Source organism: Eriocheir sinensis, chromosome 2, assembly GCF_024679095.1.
Source record: "Eriocheir sinensis breed Jianghai 21 chromosome 2, ASM2467909v1, whole genome shotgun sequence".
In the NCBI taxonomy this organism is placed as follows: domain Eukaryota; kingdom Metazoa; phylum Arthropoda; class Malacostraca; order Decapoda; family Varunidae; genus Eriocheir; species Eriocheir sinensis.
The window spans coordinates 22842694-22863263 of record NC_066510.1 but is presented as its reverse complement, the minus strand read 5'-3'; the positions used below and the strand labels follow the sequence as shown (position 1 = coordinate 22863263).

The 20570-nt window shown below is 43.1% G+C and overlaps 1 long non-coding RNA gene across 1 annotated transcript in view; it reads left to right on the top strand.

The window, feature by feature from the left end:
* Nucleotides 1–13779, top strand: part of LOC126998002 (uncharacterized) — a 66325-nt gene extending 52546 nt beyond the window's left edge. The window contains exon 4 of the long non-coding RNA XR_007752597.1: nucleotides 13723–13779. This is a non-coding gene — a long non-coding RNA (uncharacterized LOC126998002). The remainder of the gene's footprint in view (nucleotides 1–13722) is intronic.
* The last annotated feature ends 6791 nt before the right edge of the window (nucleotides 13780–20570 follow it).

Below are 20570 nucleotides of genomic sequence, written 5' to 3'. Positions count from 1 at the left end.
TATTATTGCTAATATTATCATTATTGTTATTGATATATTATTTAGAATTGGAACGTGTAAGAAATGCAAATTAAGACGAGACACGGGTTTTGGTGCAAGATGCTTCTCATGACACAGAGGAGGGGTCTTTCGCTTTAGCCTTTAATCTTTTGTCAGTAGTCTTTCCCAAACAAATCTAGAACCAGAGATTTACAATAAAGAATTATCCGTTGGCTTGAAGGAGAAAATGTCAAGAGTTGTGAGGGATTAGTCGTCTGTTGTCTCATTGTTTAGGCTCTGGTCTGCTGCTTCCAGTCCTGCCCCAACAGCCTCCTAAACCAGGGCCTTGGGCTGGGAGGGTCACTCGTTGGCCCGGTGAAGGAGATGGCAGGGGGAGTGGCGTAGAGGTGTCTGTGGTTGTCTGAGGTCTCTCGTAGTTAGTCTTTTTTCAGCGGTCAGGGGTCTGCTTTGCGTTAAGTGATTGCAGTGAAGAAAAAACACCCTTACTTCAATCTGAGTGACTCCGAAGTAATACAATAGGCTGGAAACTATCATGAAAGACCTTGATTTTAATTAAGGACAGATGGAAGAGTGTGTGCAGTGATGTCAATCGTGTCCTCGGGTTGTGTAGACTGGGAAAAGATGTGTAATAGAATGCTAGTGTCGGAGGGGGCTACGCCGAGCAATGAAGAATTGGGGAAGGAAAAAAATGAAAAAGGGAAGGATTGGGAAAGGGGAAGGATGTAGGGTGAGGATGCTAACGTCGGGGGATGAAGAACTGGGAAAAAGGAAGGTTGGGAAAGGGAAAATCAGCAATGAGGTAGCTACGTCGGTGAGGGGGGGTATTGGGAAAGGAAAAGTATAGGGAAAGGGAAGCCGACGTTGGAGAAGCTATGCTTAGGGGTAAAGGACTGTGGAAGGGGAAGTGGAACACTACGTTGGGGGAGTTACGCCGGGGTGAAGGGGACAAGACTAGGGAAGGAAAAGGATGAGGAATGGGAAGATTACCACTCTTACTACTACTACTTAAGCTGCTACTGCTACTACGCTACTACACTACTACTACACTACTACTACTACTACTACTACTGTTGATGATATCATGAAGTTTTGCATATTTTCCTTTTCTGTGTGTTAGTAATTATTAGATATTCTTTCCGTTTCCAAGAGAAAATTCAGGGTGAAAATTCAGAATATTGCTTCCGACGACTGAGAAAGCCTGTCACATTTCTAAATTCATTCTTTTTTTTCTCTTAGCCTGCAAAAAAATTGAAATTCATATAGCAGCTTCAATCATGCAGTATATAAGACCTAAGCTGATGTTTCGGAGTTGACGAGGTCATAAGCCTCGGGTTTGGTATATACCTCTGAGAGCATGTCTGTATTATGCTTGTAACACACACGTCTCTGCTCCTTGGTGGGGCGGGACACGCTCGTTGTGAGGTGGTTCTTAGGGCAAGGACTGAAGGGACGGCGTTTCTAGGTAGAATACTTTTTTTCTTGGAGATATCCTTGTATATGCGCTGAGTGATGAATTAGTGCTTGTGAACCTATCACTGAACCATGCAAAGTATACGGCGAGTCTTGAAATTGTGGGGCAGTAATGTACTTTCTTCCAACGATCAGGTAACGAAGGAAGTCAGCCAACTACTAAAACGGGTTTTTTTATGAGCGGTGACCTGGATGTTGCTCAGTTTATGGCGAAACCTACACAGAGGAGGCTTATCGTGGATCACGATCTGCAATTCAATCAATAAGCCTGTAAACATCCACACCTAGTATCTAGTGCATGAAAATCGTAGTAATAATTCGTGTGTGTGTGTGCTTGCTAATGACGCGCGGAGAATGCTGCCTCAGCCCCACCTCTGACCTTTCCACATTTTTCCGGGTTTTGCCTAAAGAAGAGGGTGTAAATGGATGTCAGTGTGCAATTGGCCGTCGGGAAGATCGGGGGCGGAGCGATGTGGGGCGGGGCGTTTGTGTCTCACCTGGGCGCGCCGAGGCAGGTGGCTGCGTTTTCTGCCTCTCACGCATCTCCGCCTCGCCCCCTCCCCCGCCAAGCACCCTCTGGAACGGCACAAATTACATGGAACCACACCGCAAGAATACCAAGCAAACGCATTCCTTGGTTCTAAACACTTGAGGTGAAATTAGGAGGGCGGAGCGAGGCGAGCTGCTGCGGCGGGCGAGTTCATGTGGGTCAGTGGGTGGCGGTGGGTGGCGCGGGGGCCTCACCGGGAAGGCGGAGCGCGGGAAGGCTGGGAGGGTAAGGCAAACTGACAGCGGTTTTTTCTATTATAAAGAATAACGGCACGTGTTTCTGGCGGCGTTTGTTTGCGTCCTGCTTTATCATAGCTCGTCAGGTTGGACTCGTGATAGAAATCTTTAAAAATCAATACGCAGAAATTGAGCCGTACACCTGGTATATACTGGTTATTTATGTAAATTTTCTGAATTCTCAACACGTAGGCAATTTAAGGAAGCGAAAACGGATCGTTGAAGCTTCATTCCATGCAACAAGAGAGAGAGAGAGAGAGAGAGAGAGAGAGAGAGATGCTCTGAGACAAGAGAGAGAGAGAGAGAGAGAGAGAGAGAGAGAGAGAGAGAGAGAGAGAGAGAGAGAGAGAGAGAGAGAGAGAGAGAGAGAGAGAGAGAGAGAGAGAGAGAGAGAGAGAGAGAGAGAGAGAGAGAGGAGAGAGAGAGAGAGAGAGAGAGAGAGAGAGAGAGAGGAGAGAGAGAGAGAGAAGAGAGCTGAACAAGGTGGAAGAGAAAGGAAGCTGCTCCAGTATCTTGTATTCCTGACGGCTTACTCGCATAAATATAGTGAATTCATTATGGAAGTAGCGTAGACTTGCATTATCATAACGAGATATTATATCCATGGCCGAAAGGACTTTTATTTTATTTACTACGTGACTGAGAAATCGAGGGAGATAGTTACTTTTTGCATAAAGATATATATTATTTATTATTGATACGTGTGTGTGTGTGTGTGTGTGTGTGTGTGTGTGTGTGTGTGAATATGTATCGCTTCAGAGTCATAGGTGTTGTTCTTATGCATATTCAGATTTACGTCTTGGGAAATTGCGTCTTAGGAGAGGTTATCTCCACGATGTGTCTGGGAAGGCAAATGCATTGGCGAGCCAACATTGGAGTGGTGATGGATTATTCCCCTGACAGGCATACCTTGTGCTGGGTAACTCCTGACCTACAGGAAGTAAAGAAGCATGAATCAGCCACTTGAGTCACTAATCATTCTTCAGAGGCTTACTGTCGAAGTGTACACATATTTAATTTTCATATAAAGTTTCCTCCATCTCACTGGAGAGAAAGCTAAATCTCTCCGACTGGATAAATAAATGTGGTCACCATAAAAGCAGGAAATATACTACTGGAATATCGAAGAAACTCAACACTTGAGTTCCCAGCAATGAATCATCTAACTAAATTTTATGATTATTTACGCTTAAAACTTCCCTCTCGTTTACTGTAGGCAAAAAGTTTAATCTGGGTTTGTCCGACTCACTTCCATCCGTCCCCCTCCCCCACTCGTTCACATCCACTGTGAACACCTGGTGGGGGAGGAAGGTGTGGCCCGTCGGGGTAGTCCGGCCACACGTCACCTGCCGGATTAGAACCACTCCAAAACGAGGTCACAAAAAGTATGCATCAAGTTTAAACTGATTCGATACCAAGTTATTACGTGCTTTGTTTTCTTGTTAACAGAAGTCATGAGTAAGGTGGACGATGCTCATAATACTGATAATGGTGGAGCGAGAAACTAATATAAGAAAGAGAGGGAGGAGAAGGAAGTGGAGGAGTTGCAGGTGGGGGAGGAGGAGGAAGCGAAGAAGGAAGAAGGTAGTGACATAAGAGAGGGATTTCCAGGCACTCGTCGCCCGGTGGTTCTGTCCCACAATACCCTGCCAGCACCTCTCAAGGCCGTCCTCGAATACTGCCCAAGGAGTCCTCACGTCCCTTGGTTTCCCCGCGAAGGCTCGGGGACTTCTGAACAGATTCATCCTAAAAATTCGGAGCGTTTTTCCAGGGGTCTTTTGTAAGCCCAAGTGTTTTTTCCTACTTGGATTGATGACCATGTGTGTTGTAATGTCTCATAAACGTAGGCAGAGGAGATGTGTAAATCAGAAAGATTTTAACGAGCTGCAAGAGAAGGGAGTTTCCTGGGAATTATGATGCGATTTAGAATAACTTTACTTACTAAAATCTAGTTGGACATCTTGAGGTCAGCATACCGCGATCAAAATAAAAATCTTGTAGTTGCATATTTCTTCACCTTGTTCATGTACCAGGTAAAAAATAATTATGTAGAAACATCACTACAGGTAGATTGAGTATCATTAATCCATCAACATGATAGAAAAACAACTTAAATGTTATTTCCAACAGCAAGTTCATCAATATACAAGAAGGGTCCGAACAGGAAAACGAGAAACACCGGATGTGAATGGAATTAGAATTGAAGATTCAGAGTGACTGACTGGCTGACTGACTTACTGACTGACTGACTGACTGACTGACTGATTAACTGACTGACTGACTGACTGACTGACTGACTGATTAACTGACTGACTGATTAACTGACTGACTGACTGACTGATTGACTAAATGGACGGAACATAAGGACATCATTAAGGGATCTGCAAAAGGTCTCTTGGCCTGCAAACCTAACAACACTAATCTCCACCTTTTACCTGTATCAGTGAATTACTTCTTTAACCTATTCTTGACAGCATCTATCGTATTGGCACACCACACGATTGCAAAGCCTGTTCCATTCATCCTCCAAGAGTAGAAAATCAGTGCCGCATGTGTCTGTTAAATATGAGTTTATCTAACTTGCACCCTTTACCATGTGTCAAACCGTACTTTCTCTACCAATTCCTATTTGACACGGCCCTTATTAAGGCCTGTAAAACATTTGTAGAGTTCATCCAGGTCTCCATGCACCCTTCGACTTTATAAAAAATGCAAATCTCAACGTTTAACCTTTCTTATATGGCAAGCTTTTATACCTATACCTATTCTATAGTCTATACCTGTTAATCATTTTTGGCATCATCCTCTACACAGATTCTATTGCAAGGAGACCAAAGCTGCACTAAATAATAGAGACGAGGTCAAAATAGTTCTAAAAATAGCTAACGATAACTTAGCGCCCGTCGGGGTTATCTCTCTACACTCAGATTACTACAAGTCTTATTGAACTCCATCTTCCACTTCCCGTCCTAATCATACAACCTGTCAAGATCATCTTGATATTTCCTAATTAGTCTGCCGACCTTCGTATCATCCACAAACTTACTAACAACGCTATTTATTCCCGAATCCAGACCAATAATATAAACGAAGTAAACAAGAGTTGACTCATTATTGAACCGTGTAGAACCCTACTCTGCGCAGCCCCTGGTAGATATTTTTTTTACCATTGATTTACTCGTTCTTTCCTACAGCTAAGCCAAGTCCTAATCCAGTTCAGCGTTTCCTCATCTGTGCCTTGAGCCTCCGTTTTTATCAGTCTCTGGCGAGGTACGCACTTCCTCGACCGCCTTATTAAAATCGACACATTAGATAATATTTTACATCCTCAATTACCACATCAATTACTTTGTTACAGAAAGACAAAACATTGGTGAGCCCTGACACAACCTTTGTGAATATATAGGCAAAAACAGCTTGTGGGCACACGGCATGGCACACCGCCGCGCGCTGCTATATGTAACAGTAATCTTTGAGCCATTGCTTTATAATGATGACTGACGGCAGCTTTGTTTTAGGTATTATTGTTAAGAAGGAAATTATGTGGCTTCGTTGCGTTAATTTCAAATGAAGATTAAACATATTTATGGAAGGTTTAAAAGTTTTCAAGAGTATAATTACAATGATCTGTTCTATAATTATAAGTTAGAGGCATTAAATAATGAAGTATACGCCATGTAAGCAGCTAGGCACCCCAATATAGTAGAAAAAAGTGTCTTACGGAGTACGAGTATTACTCCTCACAATGTTTCCCTCCACGCCTCCCGCCTCGGCATTTACCTTCATCCCTTCCCCTGCCCTCCCCTCCCCGTGCATCCCTTAATATGTACAATTTCTGCCGGCCAAGGAGTGACTTTAAACTTACCTTGAGATTGAGAACCAGTGACATTTAGCAAGTAAGGGTCAGCCCGAGCCACTCTCTCGACTCGCTCCAACGCCCTCGCCGTACAGAATTTCGCGATGAACAAAGCTTTGCTCTCAGTAACTTTCCCCTACTTGCGATTATCTGGTTAGAGTAGCCATTGGGTACAAAAACACGAACAATATGAGACTTTCTTCGGGTCAACCACGTAACACTGGAGGAGGGAGGATGAGGACTTGCAAGAGTATTATCATCATCACAATCACTAGCCCAGAATTTGGAGTTGTAAATATGTAGTTGAGGGATACATGGTGTTTCTCAAAGCGATGGATTTCTTTGATATGGCATTAGTGATGGCGGCGGCGGCGGTGGCGGTGACCTTGGCGGGGATGGCAGTGCTGGCGGCGAAGGTGTTATGTGCTGGTGGCTCGGTTGTCACGTGGTGATCGCAAGGCGGGCGACCTTTGCTGCTCGGACGTGGCGCTGCGACGCACGTACACAGCCTACACAAGCCTCCCCCCTTCAGGCGAACTGACAGGCAGACGGACAAGCAGTCAAACGAACTAGACAAAAACAAAGGCTAGTTACTTGACGAAATTATGGGAGATAGAACAAAAACACGCTCTCTCTCTCTCTCTCTCTCTCTCTCTCTCTCTCTCTCTCTCTCTCTCTCTCTCTCTCTCTCTCTCTCTCTCTCTCTCTCTCTCTCTCTCTCTCTCTCTCTCTCTCTCTCTCTCTCTCTCTCTCTCTCTCTCTCTCTCTCTCTCTCTCTCTCTGCTTATATTTTTTTTCCTTGTTTTTAATCAATTGTTCCTTTATTTTCATCTCATGGCTTCCAAATCTCAACGGACTAGTAGTTGTTATTACCATTGTTATATTATTATTATTATTATTATTATTATTATTATTATTATTATTATTATTATTATTATTATTATTATTATTATTATTATTATTATTATTATTATTATTATTATTATTATTATTATTATTATTATTATCATTATCATTATTGTCATATCACTATTATCACTCTTACGTCCGGTGTTTCCCTCCGGATCATGGCGGCACCGATAGCCCGACTTATTTTCCGACGTTGATGACGAAGCCGCCGAAGAGGAGGAAGAACAGGACGAGGAGAAAGTCAGGGAGATAGTAAGTGTCTCGTTGACCAAGTATATACGAAAATGCGCTCTAGGGTTAATTCAGGACGGGTTTAACGTGCACTCTAAACCCAACCTAGCTCATTCTCTCCGCCGATGTCCGGAGAGATTACCTGTTAAACAGAGTCGTACCAAGGCTCAGGGGCCGCTACAGAGGAGCCTGACGCGTGTGGAGTGGCTATGTGACGGTGATGGATGAGACGTCGTGGTTAGTGCGGGCTAATGCATACCAAAATGTGTATAATAGGAGTCCTTGAATAAGCTCAAGTAACAGTCCTTCTTAATACCACCTCTCTAGAAGTTACATTACCCTGCAAGAACATCGTTTAGTTTCTTTCATTATCCGGGTACGTTTATGTGTATTGGTTTACATTTCCTGTCCCTTTCACTATACCCTGTTTTTGCTTCGTCTTTGTGTTAAAAGGAGAAAGTTGAGTGTGTTCACCTACTCTCATCTGTCTTTCGCAGTCTTGAGGCATCATATTTGCTCCTCGTATTAAATAGGATTGTTGAAGCTTAACATGCCAAAAGTGAAGTATGCAAATGTGGTGCACGGCTGTAAATTGTTTGGAGTCCACTACGAAGTGGCTGCTCTTGCTGCTTGTCAGTAGCGGTGTGCACTTGAGAAAGCGCGCGCGCGCAGAGAGAGAGAGAGAGAGAGAGAGAGAGAGAGAGAGAGAGAGAGAGCGAGAGAGAGATTCTGAACACCTTGTATTAAACCCGAAATTAATTAACTCGTATTTATTTCTGCTGTACATAATAAATGAGATTATCAAAGGCTTCCAGATTAATGGTGTTATTGCCTCGGAGAAAGAAAGTTATTTTGTTTGCTCCAAAGTGTCATAAGAACACTTGAACAAAACAGTATAACATACAACTCAGTTATAGTTAAAAACAACATCCAGACTTGATAAATTAACAACAGAGCAAAGTCGTCACAGAAAGCATCGTATCCCCATCAGGACATCAGACAGGTATAGATACATCATTTTTCCAGTCAGTTATTCATTGATTGTGTGGTTGTGCGGCCTCGTAGTGAAGTGTCCTTGGCGGTGTAGCGAGAAGGGGGTAGTTAAAAGGACGTCGTCGAGGCTTTTGGAAAATGCTCGGCGTCTATTTGACAAAAAATTTCGAGGACACAGTCTTGCACGTGGCAGCCCTGCTTGGTTTAAAGCGAAGTTTGTTTTTCTCTTCTTTGTTCACGCATCTTCACATTTCCTGTTATTTTGGCGGGACTTTCGGGCACATTAAAGTCAAATTAGATATGGTCAATTATTTTTCCCTCCGTCATGCGCAGTGATGGATGTGCTGGGCTATTCAACGGCAGTTCTTTCTCTCACTCCAGCCACACTGAGGGTGCAAAAAAAGAAAAAGGCTGAAACTGTCTCAGCTTCGTGTATAATTAACTTTATCTACGATTTCCTCCAGGCTGCAGTCCTTCCGATATTACTTGGTAACTGAAATTGGAGGCGTTCATTAGGTCTCACTTTACGGCTTTTCAATCACGATAATGGCGGATGGGCGGGCTCGTCCATCGCCCGCTAATGGTTGCCTGCTGTTCTTAATGCCCTCTCCTGCACGTATTTTTTTTCTTTATTTATTCATTTTCTCTCCCTCTTCCTTTACCCACTGAGTTGACACGGATTACATAAGGGCGGACTATCTTTTTAGTGTCTGTCAGTCTACTTTTCGTTAATAGCGTTTGCATTTGTTGTTCCTTTGTCTGCGCCAGCGTGGTCAGTCCCTCATGGCGGCGAGTAGTTCATTGGATGCATAATATCTTTGTCACATTAATCTACTTCACGCACGCACGCACGCACGGAGGCACGCACGCACCCACGCAAGCACACACGCACACAAGCACGCACTCACGCACCCAGCCTCCCTGAATGGTCAGCATGTGGGGATGGTAAGGGCGAGGACCTATGTTCGAATCCCATCGATGCACGCTGAAAATTTTCAACCATACGCCGAATGGCGAAAGATTACCCACCTGCTGCCCAGATCTTCAGTCAACCCTAACTTCAGCGACTTCGTTCAAATGGAGCACCAGGGGGTAGCATGGGCCAAGCAAGAGTCATAGATACACCACGGCAGCCACTATAAATAAAATTCGCCTGCGCCACTAACGGGGTGGGGTCGTCCAAAGAGAACCCTCAAGCCAGCCTACCGACGCTATAGGCAGCACCTAACACACACACACACACACACACACACACACACACACACACACACACGCACACACACGCGCACACACACACACACACACACACACACACACACACACACACACACACACACACACTTTCTCTCTCTCTCTCTCTCTCTCTCTCTCTCTCTCTCTCTCTCTCTCTCTCTCTCTCTCTCTCTCTCTCTCTCTCTCTCTCTCTCTCTCTCTCTCTCTCTCTCTCTCTCTCTCTCTCTCTCTCTCTCTCTCTCTCTCTCTCTCTCTCTCTCTCTCTCTCTCTCTCTCTCTCAGCAAAACATATACATTATCAAAACGCATCAGTATGTCATCGTTATCTACACACCAGAGGCTACATAGGCCCGTGTTAGCATGGCGTTCACAACACGTGTATATTTCACACACACCACACACAAATCACACACACACACACACACACACACACACACACACACACACACACACACACACATACATACACACCCGCCCGCCCGCCCATCACCCCGCCCGCCCGCCCACCCACACACACACACACGGAATAACAGTGGTGGATGGCAAGAAGAGTTAATTTCACCTCGCCTAACCACATCTTTCCTAATCCTTGCCTCGCTCTGCCTTGATCCCTCCCTCCGTCCCCGCTTACTTGTAGTGGTCCTGAAGTAACCCCAGTCCTCGTCCTTCCTCTTAGCCTCTCCCGCAAGCATTTACCCAGTGGACAATGCCAGTCTCCTAAATCCGGCCCGTTGCCTGGACAGACCCAGATGTGGTTCGCCTTGACTGTAAGGGTGAAAATTAGAAGTGAAGGAGGTGGACTGCTATGTAGGTCAGGTTTATAAGGGACACCTTTCCTGCATGCCATTTAGGCCCTATATTTTCTTTTTTTCTCTCCATCCCTTATCATGCATTTGTCAGTCATCAAGTCCCCGAGCCTGTCGTTTTGTTGTCTCGTCGTTCTTTGAGACTCCTTCCCAAGCAAGGACCTTCGGCTCTGTGGCGGCCCCGCTGGACCAGCTGCCCTCAGAAGGAGTAACTGAGGCAGCGGTCCCAACAGGGTGTGGTCGAATGTTAATAGTTTGCAATTACCCGATGAATCATTGAGATTACCATGCTCACCTGCTTTTGTTGCTGTTCGGTTTGAGTTTCATTTTAATATTATATCCTGATTGGCCTTGTCCTTGCATTGTACACTGTGTTGCGTCATTAATCCCTAAGTCTGTGTGCACGCCGAGGCCAGGCGGGCAGCATAACGCTTGCCTGTGTCCTCTCCAACACGCTGTCTGTCAATTTCCGTAATGTTTTTCTCTTATCGACACCCGCCAATCTTTTTCCTACATCTCCTCCTCTTCCTCCTCCTCCATCTTTTCCTTCTCCTCCTCCTCCTCCTCCTCCTCCTCCTCCTCCTCCTGCCCATTTATCGCTGCAGGATTTGATTTCCCTATAACATACTTTTCATCTTTATGCATCCATCATAATTTGCATTGTTGTACAGAAATAATTAGTAAACATCTTCATACATGAATAAAACAAAAGTTGATAAATAAGTAAATAAGTAGATAGTGTTTATGTACTAAGTATACATTCACAGTTTGAATTGACCTTGTAGACGGGTATCCTTGCAGTGGATAAAAAGTTTTTTTTATTTTTTTTATTCTACAAACAGATGTCAACAGTAGCATACTTATTATTGTTGGGGCGTGAAAGTTCATTTATATGATCTTGCTAACAATTTTTTTTTTTCAGTAGGTAACACAGTTTATTCTTTTAAAATTTTGCATTCTTATTAAATGGTAGAAAAAATCAAGCAATATAAATTGCGCATCTCTTACATCAGTTTGTTTATTAAAATGCTAATCTTTCATTCCATTGTTACTATATTGGGGTTTAGAAGGTCGTAACTTTTGTTTTTCCTACCTGAGGTTTCTCTGAGAAGTTATCAGATTGTTGTTTTATTTATTTTTTTATCCCCTGACAGCTTTCATAAGGTTTAGTTTTCTTTAGTGAAAGTTTCTTTTGCGGGGGTCATCTCTTTCTTAGAAGATTTTTATATCCATTTCTTTATCATACTTATCATCGGACACACATTGCCTTAGTTGTTTGCTAAATATATTGTAGGTTTTTATCCAGTGGCGCAGCTCGCATCGCACGGCCTCATCAGTCTCGGATCAGGTTTTCTATATCATGGTCACTCTTGTTTAGACGTGTCGAGATGAAGGAAAGATAGGCGCCGGAGGCTGCTGATTTACCTGTGCAGTCTGACGCGCCTCCTAACTATAGTCAAGGTGGAGAATGAATGTCCCTCTCAAGAGGTTGTACTACATCCAGCCTTGCATCGAAATATCATTTTTAGATAAACTTAAGAATGACTTCCATGATAAAACATGGAGCAGAGCTGAAAGCTTAAATATTGTTGAGTTAGAGGGAAGCTCTGCAGCAGCATCAACAGCGCCTTAAAACTGATCTGCACTATTCTAAGTAGTTCAGCGTGTTGGTATTGGAGTCATGTCTTACTTGCGTTAGAAACCGTACGTTTGCATGCAAAGATTATGTTTATCAATTTCTATTAGTAGTTTAAAGCTATTGTTTGAAGCTGATGACGAAATAGGAGTTGAGTAAGGATGTCATTTATCACAAGAATAAGTGAATACGTTGAGTTCAGGGAGTTATAATTTGTGGAGTGAGTTTGGGAGCTCGCGTCTCGGCCATCACTCACGCCAGGTGCAATTTCCCATTTAAAGTCTGTAATGTTGGCCTTCACCTGCCTCCCCCAGGTACATCTCGTTAACCACCTGAGCTGTTCAGCGTCGCGCTGCATAACCTGATACCTGATGGGGGAGCAACACGCCGCCCAAGAATAGTCTAAAGCAGTGGTTCCCAAACTTTTTTACATTATGCTCCCTTTTGACTTCTAAGAAATCTTCACGCCCCCCCCCCCCCATCCTTTGTTTTTATATATATATATATATATATATATATATATATATATATATATATATATATATATATATATATATATATATATATATATATATATATATATATATATATATATATATATATATATATATATATATATATATATATATATATATATATATATATATATATATATATATATATATATATATATCTATCTATATACGTATATATATATATTTATATATATATATATATATATATATATATATATCTATATATCTATATCTATATATTGAAACTCTCGTGAGGTGATACAGTGTGCCTCCTTTATGTGTAATTCACCTCTTGGTCTGCTGCGGGAATCTCTCGAGACAGCCAGCCGTTCCCCTACGGAAGGAGCTCAGAACTCAGTGACCGATCTTTGGGTAGGGCTGAGACCACTCACACACAACACACCGTGTGTGTGTGTGTGTGTGTGTGTGTGTGTGTGTGTGTGTGTGTGTGTGTGTGTGTGTGTGTGTGTGTGTGTGTGTGTGTGTGTGTGTGTGTGTGTGTGTGTGTCTTACAAAACTGCAATTTTTGGCAGACGGAATCACGCCCCCCTAGTATCCAGCGTGGGCGTGCCCCCCAGTTTGGGAACCACTGGTCTAGAGGGATAGGGAGGTGCGCGATGTTGACGGTGGGGGGGAATGGGTGTCTTAATTTCGTATTCCACGCAGGTAGCCTCGTCCTACTGGGAGATTGCCTGAACAAGGTAATTTAGTAATTTAAGGCCTTCAGGTGTACTTTTACGCTAAGGCAAGTGGTTAAACGACGGCCACCTCGACACAACGAGAGTTGGGTAGTGAATCTGGGACTTACTGGCCGTGCTGACTAATATTGAAGTGCCTGGCTGTTTTACGGTGCTCGGTCTGTCAGCCGCGTCAGCTGCAAAGACGCTCTCAAGAACGCGATGCTCTAAACTTTACATGTTTATGATATTGCCTATTCGATGGATTTATTGTGTAAAGTGGCGAGCCATTGTTAGGTATTATGTAGGTGAGTGTGTGAGTGCGTGCGTGTGTGTGTGTGTGTGTGTGTGTGTGTGTGTGTGTGTGTGTGTGTGTGTGTGTGTGTGTGTGTGTGTGTGTGTGTGTGTGTGTGTGTGTGTGTGTGTGTGTGTGTGTGTGTGTGTGTGTGTGTGTGTGTGTGTGTGTGTGTGTGTGTGTGTGTGTGTGTGTGTGTGTGTGTGTGTGTGTGTGTGTGTGTGTGTGTGTGTGTGTGTGTGTGTGTGTGTGTGTGTGTGTGTGTGTGTGTGCGCGCGCGCGTGCAAGTAAATATATCCGGCATACCTTCCGCAGGTGGATTGGATGGGCAGGTTAGCGGGAAGGCGAAGATGAGGCAAGCTGCTCCTAATTGTAAGTAGGACATGAAGTTCTTATTTCTTCTCTGCCTTTTTGACTTCACAGCAAATATCGGTAACCCCTTTTCTTCTCTGTTAATTCTTCCCTTTACCTTCTCTGTTTTATTTTTTGTTATTGCCAATGTTTCTTTGTGAATTGCCAAGGCCTACATTTACAACTGGTAAGGTTATATTTCCAGAAGTATAGCGTTGCACCAAAACCTTAATATATTTCAGGAGATACTATCACCAATAATCCGCTTTAAATAATCATATGATGGGCAGTTACTAACAAGACGCGAAGATAAAAGGAATTAAGTCAATAATACTATGCGCGGAGAATGAAAACATCAGTATATTACAAAAACCCGAATACCCCGTGCCGTTGAGGAGTGTTACTCACCTCTTGTGTCAAGGTCCGCGGCCTCATCACCGGGTCAGCTTGTCGTCAGTCGTGTAGATGTGACCCGGGAATGGTGCCGAGAGGATAAAAAAAAAAGTGTTAAAATTTGCCTGGCTGTTGCAGGTGCATATGTTGCCGCATCCTATACCCCTCCTCCTGTATGTATGTGTGTGTGTGTGGGTGAGCTTGCGTGTATGTCATTTGCCTGGTTTGATCACGTGCTGAGCTCGCGATCACAAGTCAGTGCCCTCCCTGAAAGAGCTTGGAGCTGCATAGTGACGGATCTTTGGGTACGGCTTGATCCTCTCTCTCTCTCTCTCTCTCACACACACACACACACACACACACACACACACACACACACACACACACACACACATACACGTGTATGTGTTATTACGATTAAACACTCAAGTTCATTTTCATATCATATTATATAGTTATTCGCTTAGCTACGAATCCGCGGAACTTGGTTCGAATCCCGGCCTATGCAGTCGGCGCGCATCCCACTCATCTGTTTATCCTCCCTTTCCGGATGGTCGAGAAATAGATAGATAGCTTGAGGAAACCTAGAGAAGTTAAACTGCGGCAACCCGTACGTCACAGTTGCTCTGTGTCCCGGGGTGTGGGTTATTACCCGCACAAGCATTCCCCCAACTTTACCTTTACTTTCAATTTCCGAGAATCGAGAAATCAAGCGACATCTCGATTTGTACTTTGTAAAACAAATTCTGATACAGGCTCAAGTTTCACTTCTTAAAAAGCTGAACAATTTGAATGCATCTACTTTTACTCTTTATTCTTGGGCAGCAGACACTTATCTGTGAACGGCGAAAATATGACAGAAAACGGGAGACAATAACACATAGACAAATGAAGGAAAGTAAGAGGGAAAAGGGGAGGAAGGGCGGAGGTAGGAAATGTGCTCTGGCCATAATTTTGTCGGTCATGTTTGGTAATAGTAGATTACAATGACACACGGCGCCGTTTATTAAGATACACAGTGAATGTGAGCTGAATATATCAGCAGTGCCCGTGAAGTCTGCTCGGGCGAGATTAAACACAGGCTTTCCAGGAAAATGGAATGGAATGGGCGAGGTAGAGAGACGACAAAAAAATAAAGGTAATAATTTGAAGTGCAGACACAAGATTTATGAAATATTAATATGGAAAAAACATAAACAGGCTCTTGGACGTAATGGGTGTAGGGGAAAAATGATTAGAACATAAAAATAACTATCACATTAACTGGATAAACATATTCTTCTAGTAATTTCATCTTTGCTCTTCTCGATACTTGTAAGTCCCACACCAATCTTAAATTCCAAACGCACCTTGAGAGTGTATGAATGAAGAAATCTTTGCTGCAACGCGATACCTGTCGTGCCATCTTTCAACCTGGTTACATGTCTCTTTTCCTTCCTGTCGTGCTGTGTTTCGGTAATCGAGCTCAGCAGCGTCTTTTACGTTATCTTGGGAAGAGGAGACGCAAACAGACTCAGGTGGCTCTAACTGCTTCATGTTAGAGCAACAGTGTTTGCCTCCAAGGATGAATGTTTAAAAAAAAAAATCTGACAAGTAATACAGCTGGTAATGACATTTTATTATTTTTTTTTTTTCTTCAGACGTATTTATGTTGTGTTAGATTTAGGCGCCAATACGTAATTGTTTAATGGAAAAACAATAAATAATCACAGTCCAACGGTTTTTTTTCTTTTTAACAGATGCATGCATTTCATAGCCCTTAAATTTGACTGCTTAACTATTTTTTTCACCAGATTATTTTCAATATTCATCACAGTAGTGTCGCAAAAGCTCGTATTCAAATCAACGTCTTTCAGGAACACTGCCCCACACTGTAACTCATCATGCAGTTTCTCCACGTTTGTCTCCATTGCAGCTGAACAAAAAGTGTTGAGGGCATCTCAGGGGAAGTGGTAGAGCTCATTCATATTTTTTTTTTAGCTTCGTATTAGTTGTTTAATCATATATATATATATATATATATATATATATATATATATATATATATATATATATATATATATATATATATATATATATATATATATATATATATAAATATAAACTGAAAAGAAATTTCCGAACATTAATTATCCGTTTTATCATAGGCACTTTGAGTGTCAATGTTTTGAATCACGCCAATAGCTGCGGCGGAAGTAGTGGCTGCGGCAGCCACTGAAGAGCGACAGCAGCAGCTGTAGCGCCACCACCGTCGCCCGTATATAATCACTACTTCTACAACCTTAATCCTTATCGTCTTTTGCGGCACCTCCACCTCATACTTGCCTTTCCACTCATGGCGTCTATCAGTTCTAGCATTCTACAGCCATTATCACCACCATGATCCGAGGTGCCCTCGTAATCGACGATGAGCCTCGTGTTTCCCCCTGCCACCGCCACCGCAGCCTCCTCCCAGCCATTGCCGCTGCCACCTTGGCTGCGGATGGGGAGCTAGGTGTTGGGCGGGGAGGGGGGCTGGTAGAGTGAGCGTACCCAACCCTGATATATGAGCAATAACGAGACCGCAGACGCATATTTCAGGGTTCCGCAGGCGTCTGTATGGGCTCCCTCACCGTTTGGGACTTGTTCCATAATGATACGTTCAGTGTCGCCCTGAAGGAAAAAAAAAAGGGTAGTCCCCAGATTATTGATGAAACACTGGACCTCCGGCGAGGGTGAGAAATTGTACGTATTTCCTCCTCAATGTCCCTGGTAGGTATACCAACGCTGGTCTCCGGTAATTAACACCTGATTGTTTGTTTTATTCCCTCAAGGACGAAAATGCACGCCGTTTAGGGAACCGCCTCCCTCAGTAGACCGAGGGTACACACACCTGATTAACTCTACACGCCCGTTCTAACCACACACACACACACACACACACACACACACACACACACACACACACACACTCACACACACACACACACACACACACACACACACACACACACACACACACACACACACACACACACACACACACACACACACACACACACACACACACACACACACACACACACACACACACACACACACACACACACACACACACACAATTAGACACACACACACACACACACACACACACACACACACACACACACACACACACACACACACACACACACACACACACACACACACACACACACACACACACATGTACACATAATGGTATGCGCATCGGTACGAAAGGGAAACGTTTACACTTGTCTCCAGGTGTGGCCGTTGTCGGTGTTGCTGTGAAGGGAAGGGTGTCGGCTGTGAAACACTTACGCACGTCGTCAATGGTGGGCTATGGCTGTTGAGGCTTTGCAAGTTAATGTATGCGTACTGACCCCTTGCGTTACCCTGAAGGAAAAAGAGAATATGATGGGCAGAATTTCTTTAGTTTCTTATATATATATATATATATATATATATATATATATATATATATATATATATATATATATATATATATATATATATATATATATATATATATATATATATATCTCTATGAAAAGTTAAGTGATATAAATCAACATACCTTTTTCCTAGTAAATTAGGAAAAAAAATCTAAGTTTGCCTTTACATAACATATATCCAAAACTATCGTAGTCACACAACGAATGTTAATACCAAAAACGAAATAAGTTGTACAGAAATGACACTCTCCTTCTCTTTTGTAACTTGGTGATAATATTTCTAGTTTAAGTCAAATCGTTTCTCTGCCATCCAGGAATTTAACAAACACCAGCAAGTTATGTCCGTCCCTCCGCTTCTCCCTATTTCTTTGCAGCCTCGTCGGGGCAGCGCACCTTTCACACGGTCTGTGTTTTCGGGTTTATTCTATACACCAGATAAAGTCCCTATCTGTGACCACCATCAAGAGAACACCCCTCTTTTGCTAGAGAGATACGATCCTCCCTTTGACTAAAGGGCGGCTTCCTACCTGAGCGTTACGCTATCTTTCAGAAGACAGGTAAGGTGCACGTACCTGTAGGTGTGAGCAAGTGTAGCAGGGTCCAGGTTGGTTGCTGTAAGAACCCATGATTAGGAATTGATGTACACATTAGGGTTCGTTCTAAAGTAGGTATAATATTCCATAGTAAAATTTGTTTAAGTTCTCCTTTGCATTTTGTTCATTTGCTACCCCGCATCCTTCATTCAGAGCAACAACTGTCTCGTATATATGCTGGACATAAGCTTTCTCGTCTCCAATACCTCTTTTTTTTATCTTTCCCCATAATCTTTGAGGTTCTATTCATCGAGCTGTCTTCACTCGTTTCCCTTCAGTCCCTCATCAATTCCTTCCTTTTCCTACTTCCTCCTGTCTTTCACTTCCACTCTTCTTCCTCTATCCACTTGCTGTTTTCTTCCTTCTCTTCCACACCATTCGTTTCATCATCTTGATCACCACTGGACACTTAGCTTTCCTATTCGTGTAGTTAGTTGTTTTCTTTTTTTCATTTACGTATGGTGCATAACATTTCATCGGACACGGTATATATACACGCATGATCTGGTCTCCTGTTTCAGCAGGACATGTCTTCGCTCTCGCTAAGCACACCATTCTTCTTTCTTTATATATATTTTTCTATCCTGTGCATTCATCATAATTTAGTCTCGAGCTTCCTCTCCATTTTTCCCTCCGCGTCTAATAGGGACAAAAACCCACGACTATCGACCTGCAAGGCGCTTTTCATCCACGCAATCATCAGCCTCAGCAGCACCATTGCATATTAGGTTCCTCAAAATGTCGGGGCCCGCGAGACGATAACGACCACAAAACAGAGGGTATTTCTGGTCGTTGCTACCCTCCGCTATATTTATCTTGCGTGAATATACAAGACCTGGCCATTCCGTCTTGACCGAGAGGGAAACGCACGTCTCGCCGAAAACCAGAGCTACATCGTCCTTGGCAGAATACGAGCTTTCAGTGGATAGGAAGCGGGAACGATTTATGAAGCCTGTCAAAATTTTCTTTACGGTATTAGTTAGTGTAAAAAGCGTGTGAACGAATGAGCACAGAAAACGAAACGGTCCAAGGGAGAGTGAAGTTGCTGTTATCCGTTTATGGTAATCTTCTTAGGCAACGCCACGTGAAATTAGGCTAAAAAGGGTCTCTGCCAGCCACGATTCGCCTTATGGAAGGTTAGGAACGTAGTTTTGTTTAATGTATTCGCAGAACTCAGTTGCACAAACCCGCTAATCACGCACAGGATAAAGACAAGCTACCGTTTTCTCTTCATGAAGATTGATAACGCAACACGCAAAACACCCCAAATCGAGGAGCCTTTTGCATGCTCACCGACACTCACGCGGCGCAGAAAGTACAGGATGTTGTTTGTCCGGCGTATTTCCAAAATCCAGTAATCCAGGGACGGTAATGACGACCCAGCAGCGGCGGCCCCAACATCCGCCGCCTGGACACCTTCAGAAGGGCCTCGCCTTAGGACAGATACATGGAGAAAATGAGTTCTCTAAATCTTTTTTCGACCTTGAAACTTTTGAAATTGGAAAATACTTGAAGATTATTGTGGTGATAAACACGAACAGCATGACTAGGCGCGACTGAAACCCTTAAGTCGTTCCTTCAAGCTGTTATAAACTCCGTCTTGTTGAGTGAGAGTTTTAGGGTATGTTGCTTTTTTCTCTTGCATTATCGATTACGTTGGCGTGTTTAAGTGTTATTTTTAGTCCAAGTGTGTGTGTGTGTGTGTGTGTGTGTGTGTGTGTGTGTGTGTGTGTGTGTGTGTGTGTGTGTTTTCACGTTTATATGTGTGTTTATCTGTGTTTGTCTATTTGTCTGAGAAAGATACAGACAGACAGACAAACAGACAGACAGGACACACACAGACAGACAGACAGACAGACAGACAGTTAGACAGAAACAGAGGCACAGACAGAGAGAGGGAGGGGGAAAGACAGGCATACCACAACACTATTTCCTTAGCACTTTTTGCCCTCCGTCTACGGGGTGATTACAACCATGTACCTCGAAAATTACTTGTCATGCTCATAAAAGTCACTGAAATTGAATTATGTCACAGCACGAGTCAAGGAAAATTAAGTACGTGACTTCTCTTGCTTCTGAGCTGACTCGATTCTAAGTTTGGATGTGATTTAAAAAAAAAAAAGATGATTTGCGGAGGAACAGGTTGATGAGCGGCTTCACGGAAAAAGTGCTGAAATTCCTCAGATTAATTTCATTGATAAAATTACATGTAAATGAAGCATACAACTAAATTACTGTATGCCGAAAGGTATATTGAAATTCATAGTCTTTCCTTCACTACTGAAAATTTAGTTAGCAGCGATTGTAATTCCTTACGAGGTCAAGTGTAAGATATTTTCTCTCACCTCAAACATTCCGCCAACTTGTCATT